Source organism: Tamandua tetradactyla, chromosome 6, assembly GCF_023851605.1.
Source record: "Tamandua tetradactyla isolate mTamTet1 chromosome 6, mTamTet1.pri, whole genome shotgun sequence".
In the NCBI taxonomy this organism is placed as follows: domain Eukaryota; kingdom Metazoa; phylum Chordata; class Mammalia; order Pilosa; family Myrmecophagidae; genus Tamandua; species Tamandua tetradactyla.
In genome coordinates this window covers 142,283,500-142,290,930 of record NC_135332.1, presented here as the reverse complement: position 1 = coordinate 142,290,930, position 7,431 = coordinate 142,283,500, and the positions used below count along the sequence as shown (strand labels likewise).

Here is a 7,431-nt window from a genome sequence, read left to right as displayed (position 1 = left end):
AGTTTATCAGGAACGCAAGCTGAGAGGTCATGTCTGCTGACATTCCACTGGTCAAAGCAAGTCCTTAGAAAGCATATTCTGCCCACAATGGCAGGAATGCAAGTTAAGTGGGAAAGGGGGTGGATATGCGATCCTCTTTTACAGGAGTGAAAGTTGGGAATAATCCAACCTGCAACAGGGGCCTGTGACTTTGACCCTGGCTGGGGCAAGGAAGGAACCTGTGAAGGCATGAATGTGGCACAGACATGTGACCTCATAAACAACAATAATAAAGAGTAAATATACTAACTGCCATTTACTGAGCACCAACTATGGTGGGAGGGGCGGTTCTCGAAAATAGGAGTGTGAGATGGGTGTTTAACTCAATCAATTTCCTCCACTTATTTCTGACTCTATGTCTCTCCTCCCCTCATATAATGTAATTCATGGTGTGGGCTATTCCATTTCAAGGAAATTTCTAATAAAGATGAAATAAAATAATGAGATTAAAATAATAGTAATAATATTTATCAGTCACTTTCTATATATCAAACAGTTCGTGTATTATGTCATTAAACCCTCATTATAGAACTCATTGGTGTGGGAATTGTTTTTCTCATATTGTAGACAGGGACACCAAGACTTGGGGATTAAGTGGCTTTCTTGAAGGCACACAGCTGGTAGGGACCAGAGTAAGAAATTGAACTGAGTATAACACTTTAGTTCTTCTCATTTCCCACTCTGCCTCTTTCCTGTGCATAAAGTCTCAAGCCCTTATTTTCCCCAGCTTAGTGGAGACAATGTTCTAGACCTTTTACCCATGTTGATAAGTATATAAACAGTAGTAAAGATATTACATTACTAGAAAGTTGTTTGTATTATTTCTCAAATAATGAGAAACGTTTTGAGCCAAGAGTTGAGGAATAAAAAGTCCCCAAGGGAGAAGTGTTCCAGTTCACAGAAATGGGGTGAAGGGGCCTGGGTAGCTGTGATGTCCTGGCTGACGGCACTTATGGGTCTACTCAGCTGAGGGCTGAAGCACCAGGCCCTCAAACTCGGAGGCAGCTCGGAAGATCCCACCATGACCTCGGACTTGTATGGAATAAATGTATTGCCTCAGTGCAGCTGAGACAAGGGTCTCATGAGGTGGCCATTGGAAAAATTTAAAAACATAGTCTAGAGAGGTCAGGCTATATAGTTCCATCCTCCTGTGGGTTTGGGAACCATCCCTCGCTTTGTGACTGAAGACTTGCCAGGACCTAGAAACATCTGGGAAGTGTTTTTATTGAAGAGAGTTGAAAGTCTGAAAAAAAAAAATCAAAGTGATGGTCCTGCACGGTGGCTCCCCTCTGGTGAATGGTCCTTGCACTGCCTCCTACCTCACTTGTGGGCTGGGGGTGTGGAAAGAACACAGGCTTTTGTGTCAGAATCCAGCTCCATCACTCACTTGCTGTTTAACGTTAGGACTATTATTTCACCTCATTTCACCTCAGTTTGCCTCATCTGTCAAAATGGGACCATCAATACTCACCTCAGGAATTGTGAGAATTAAATGATATCATGTATAAGGAAGTACACATAATAAGTTTTGGGGATGTGCTCATTCCTTCCCTTCCCTGTCTTTACCTAGGAGGGATCAGAGGGATGGATATGCCAGTTACTACTTCACCAATTTAACTTAACAAATGTTAAGTACTTAAAACATATCTAGCTTTGTGTTGGGCCCTGGGGATACAAAGAATAATATCAATTCCTGTCCTCAAGGAATCCATAACCAAGTAAATATATGGTATTAATTACCTACTGTATGCAAGGTCCTTTACACGACACCCCTAATTCTTACAACAGTTTGTATGGTCTAAGCATCCCCATACTGTAGATGAAGAAACTGAGGCTCAAATTTTGCAGAAAACAACAAAAGTCATGCAGCTTTGGTTCAACCTGGCCTGTCTGGATCCAAAAACCTGGTCTAATGATGGTTACCAGTTATAGTTTTAAACCTGTGACTCTAAAGGAACAAGGTTAATTTTTACCAGATCTAAAGCTTCACTTGGGGAATTGTTTTCAAGAGCAAGAGAGGCAGTGTCAGCATTTCTGGATGGTATGTGGCCCCTTCACTGCTTGGAAGGACAGCGTCTTAGTTTTCCAGGGCTGCTATGACAAGTACCACATAAGTACCACATAAGGGGCTGACTTACACAACAAAATTTATTGGCTCACAGTTTGGAGGCTGGAAGTCCAAAATCAAGATGTTAGCAAAGCTATGCTGTCTCCAAGAGTCAGCAGCATTCTGGTCTTGGAGTCCTCCCTCATAGGGAGATCTAGCTCTCCTCTCTGGCTTCCTCTGACTTTAGGATTCTTCTGACTTCTGGCCTCTTCCTGTGACTTTCTCTGACCGTCCATATTTCCTTTCTTTTTAAGGCCTCCAGTCATGCAAATTAAGACATGCCCTGTTTCAATCTGGCCACAGCTTAACTAATAACATCTTCAAATGGTCCTATTTACAAATGTGTTCACACCCACAGGGACACGGATTAAGATCTGAACATGTCTTTTGTGGAGGACATGATTCAATTTCCAACAGATTACATACACTTGAATTCACACTCTGGTATGTCCTCTTGGTTTTACTTATATCATACTCTGGACGATCTACGTTTGTGTAGCTCTGAGATGGCTTTGGACCTGCCATCCTGTCCTCTTTGGTCATGTCACACTCTCAGGCACAAATTGAGGCAGTTCTGATTGAAGTTCGGTCACTTTGTTATGAAGACTGAGTTTGGGGTCAGCGTTGAAGCCAGTATTCTTTAAAGGCACACACACACACACGCACACATACACACCACAGGTGGAGAGGTCTGTGGAGTCAGAAAATATCTAGTTCTAAAATGAATGAAAACCATTCTCCTTTCCCTAATCTTTGAAGCCATTTTTGGATCTGCCTGGGAGCCTGCCCTGCTCACCCCAGAAATACTCTTTATGTAGACAACAAATTTTTCATTTCCTCTTGGTGCATGTGTGGTTATCATCAGTTTCAATTGTTGAACCAAGTTTTGGGTGGGATTCATTTTGCTCTTGTGGCGTGCCTACTGCACAGCCTCTTGTTTAATTTCTAAGTCCTGTGCTGCTGTAACATATCTTCTTCTGATGCCTCCATTGGGGCTCCTCATTCTCTGCAGGGGAGTTCCTTCTTCAGGGCAGGCCCTCAGCAAAACTGTGGAGTGTATGAACTTTATTTTCTTGAGTCCCAAGTCTACCCTTTGGTTTTCCCTTCAGAACTCTCCTCACATTCCTCAGCTACTAAGTTCCTTAGCCTTCTGCCCCACTGCCATACTTCTTGCCAGCACTACCCCCCACCCTATTAAAAAGGCACTGAAAAAAAGATCTGAAAACTTCTTCTCATCAAGCTCTAAGTGATTGCTGAAGCTTAACAAATCACTTTGTGAGGAGGAATCCCTCAAAAGTTTTAGCAAAAGGACTCACTTGCTAATGGTGGAATTTAGGCACCAGCAATTGGAGGAGCCTCTGTGTAGTTAGGGCCCTCCTTCCTGAACCTCTCCCCCTTCAACTCTCTAGCTAAAATTCTGCAATGAGAGCTTCTCTCTTTTGGAGCAAAGCCTCATTCTCTTGTTAAAAAGCAACTTCTCCTCCCCCTTTTGTGGAAGAGCATCCCCTGCCATGAGTTTGGGGTGTGGGTGTGTGTGTGACAAAAGACACAGGGTGGGAAACTGCGCACTAACAGGTTAGCATGACAAGGAAAGGGACTCTTTGGTATCCTTATAATGGATAGCTTCTCCTCAAAGCTCTGCAATCTTATACATAGATTTACTGTTTCTCTTTCCTCTCTATCACATAGAAGTAGACTACAGTCCTTTTGATTTTCTCTCTTAGTAACCTGATGTAGTTCTTACCTCTTTTAGGACCCAGCATATTGCTTCTTGCAAGAGTCAGGCAGAATTTCCAAGTTAAACAAGGGAGAGGGCACTGTCCACCCCACTGCTGTTTTTCTCTGTTATCCTGACCCCTGCAGAGTGTCCTGGGACTGCGGCTGGAGCTGTCAATGACACAGTGCAGATGTGAGTGGTGGAGTCAAAGAAAGCTGGTAATGAAAGCTTGCAGCCCACTACTTCTGAAATAGAATCAGCATAGAAATACATACACACACGTGTATATATGTGTTTGCTTTTCCTATGAAAACTTCAATTAGCAGGAAAATTGCAAGTGACCATAATCCCCCAGCATTAAAGGCAGCCGCTTGCTGGCGCTGGATATTTCAAGTCAATCAGCTTCCATCGTCAATGTGTTTCCCATTAGCCAGAGAGCTGCCTGGGAAAGGCTGTCATGTTTCCCCTGCCTTTCCTAAGGGAGGCTTACAGTTGCCTCGTTGCCATGGGAGTTGCTAAAGGGATGGGGTCTCCGATTGTTGCCTGAGCCCAGCAGCCCAAAACAGTGTAGTCTGATACCCCCTTCAGCTCTGGGTGCCCGAGAGGTAAGATCTGGGTCACAACACTCATGTGATAGCCAAGCTTGATGTGCAAGCCCAGAGCTGGATTATAGCTGCTGGCCCTCACCCTGGGGTTCAGCAGGGAATCAACAGACTTTCTCAGGCCTCCCCATTCTTGCCAGCTTCCTCTATTCTGGTTTTCCTGTTGCTCCTGGGAACCTCTAACACCAGGCAAGCAGACTGGAGAGCTATCCAAACAAGATTTCTATCCCTGAAGTCACTCCTTTTCACTCCCTAGGATTCTAAAGCAAGGATAACTGGGTTGGGGGTAAACTTTGATTTAAAAAAAAACAAAAACTTTAGCATCTGCTGCCTGATTCTTACTCAAATTTAGCTGATGCTTACTGAGTACCTACTATGTGTGAAGCTAATGCTTTCACGTATATAATTTCATGCAATCCTTATGACAGCTCTCTGAGGGAGGGATTTATATCCTCATTTTGCAGATGGAAGGACTCTGAGATTCAGATGAGGACTGGACTGTGGGAACCTTGAAGACAAGAAAACGGAAATGGATTAGCAACACTCAGAAGACAGAATTGTCGTTTAAAGATCTAAATCTTAGGAGAATGTTTTTATGACACCGAGTTAGGAAGGATTTATTTTTATGATTACAAACATCAGAAACCATAAAGAAAAGTACCAAATTTAAGACTTTTAAAAAGAAAACAAAGTTAAAAAGGCAAATCATAGAAAAATGACTAATATTCAAAAATCTATAAAGATGTTCTTTAAATCGATTTTTTAAAAAGACAAAAAGCTGAATAGAAAAATGTGCAAAGGTTATAAGCCCACAATTCATGGAAGAATCCTTAACAGCCAAAAACATATGAAAAGATGTCGGGCCTCACCAGTAAGCATGGATATTCAATTAAAAGAAGAAAATACAATTTCACAGTTTTAACTTTATAGAAACAGAAAATTCTGGCATTACAAAGTATTGGAGAAAACATTGAGAATAGGAATTTAGCAGGTTGGTATAAACATTTTGGAGAACAATTTTTGCAAAACTGTTTTTTTTTTTTTTTTTGCAAATGTCAAACCCAATAACTGAGCACTCCTCCTTTAAGATATTACCCTAGAGAAACTCTTGCACATGTTTTAGAAACATTGCTTATAGAAACAAAAAAAAATGGAAAACCACAAAATGCCCACCAGTGAGGGTAGAAAACACAACATTAAAGGATAAAAGCAAGTTACAGGATATTATGTATAGGATGATACTATTTATCGTATATACTTTAAAAAGCACAAAACAATATTATATATTTTTATCAATACATGTATGTGCTGTAAAAATATAAAAACATGGACTGGTTATACATGGTTGTAGTGGCTCTGGGAAAGGAAGGAGAGGAAGGAGACTGGTGTGAGGAACTGGGTATTTTAACACTTTAATATTTTATTTTCTTATATAAAGATTTGAAGTAAAGTTTTAAAGGGAAGCACTTGTTCATTTGGGGTGGCAGGCACCTGGATTTTTTTTCCCCTTGAAAAACCAGTGGATCTAATTTTTAGAACTCCTAGACAGAGTTCTTCTTCCAGGGCCTGGCTCTCCTCTCAGTTCTTTTCATCAAGGAGTAAGAGCCAGGAGTCTCATCAATCATAGAAGCAACTTCCTCCTGTTCTTGAGGGATCTTTTAATTTTGTCTCTGAGAGTGCCTTTTCTTTCCATGGCTCATGTCTTTACCGAGGAATTTAGTCTGTCTAGAGTTCTAGTAGTCATGTTACCGAAAGCAAAGCACCCACTGTAGCTATCTTGGCATAAAAATTGTAAGATTTTAAAAATGCATTTAAACTCTGAAATAAAAGCTAGAGGACTATTGTACCACAGTAACCCTCAGAAGGTTCAGCGAGGTGAATGAAAGGACTTTTTACAGAGGTGTGGCAGGGTTATGGGAACACAATGGGGATAATGAAGGACCAGGGACCAGCAACACTGGGAAGTCACTACGACGCCCCTGAAGCTAAAGGCAGGAAGGAAAGGAAGAGTGTTATGGTTGCCTAGTGAAAAACTGAAGATCCAGAGAGAGGCCGCCTGTGGGAGGTAGAGGTACAGAGGACCTAGACTCAAGCCAGGGTGGACACGGTGTAGGTGAGGAGACATACCCTGACCTCTTCCCAGGTGCGGGTCTCTTCCGGGCGCTTCCCATTGGTTGAATCCAACCGGAAGCCAGGTATAAGGGATTCTGGGAGATGAAGTCCACAGGGGTAAGCCTCGCGGGGTTCAGAGTTGGCCAGAAGAGATCTAAGGGGGAGGGAGTGCAAATGGAGAGTAACGAGCCCAAGAGCTATGTAAATGCAGGTCATAGAGTCAAGCGAGTGATAGCCACACAGTTTAGGAGAACAGGAGAGACAAGGACCTGGTCCGCCCTGCCTTAGAGGGGCGCTGTGAGTGGAAACGAGAGAGGAAAGGGAATACATGCAGCTTGGAATTTAAAGCTTAGCCCTCTGGGGAGAGAGGCTGGCAGGACTCATGAGATCCAGTATGAGAAGGAAAAGGACGATGATGCAGGGCTTTAAGGTGGGAATAGAGGGAGGTGACAGCTCAGTGGCTGTGAAGTTCCGTCTGTTTCTTCCATTTTCCATGTGGGAACTCATAGTGGCCATGGTTGCTGAGTCCGCAGATGTGGAAGGAGGCAGGCAGCTAATGGAGAGCAGGTGAACAAGAGTGAAAGCACAGTATGTGAGACCCAGCACCTGCAGAATCCTGCCTCCAAGACACCAGTCAGCCTGAGGCTGCCTTGGGCCACCTTGGGCGACAGAACTTGTTCCATGAACCAGGCTTCAGGCGAGCTGAAGATGCCTCCAGGAACCCCCTAGTGGCCCTCTAGTGGACAAAGTGACACCCACAAAACCATTAAGAAGATTTCTCTCCGCCTTGGATTTCTGTGCTTGGCCTGACTGAGACACAGAAAGAAGAGCACAGAGGCCAGGAACAAATCCTG

At 43.1% G+C, this 7,431-nt stretch overlaps 1 long non-coding RNA gene across 1 annotated transcript; it reads right to left on the bottom strand.

Moving 5' to 3' along the window:
* Window positions 1–2,177: 2,177 nt before the first annotated feature.
* On the bottom strand, window positions 2,178–6,645 carry LOC143686394 (uncharacterized). Its single transcript, XR_013177118.1, has 4 exons — window positions 6,593–6,645; window positions 4,840–4,973; window positions 3,891–4,033; window positions 2,178–3,193 (listed from the first exon to the last, which is right to left on the bottom strand). It is a non-coding gene; the product is annotated as an uncharacterized LOC143686394 (long non-coding RNA).
* Between the last annotated feature and the right edge of the window lie 786 nt (window positions 6,646–7,431).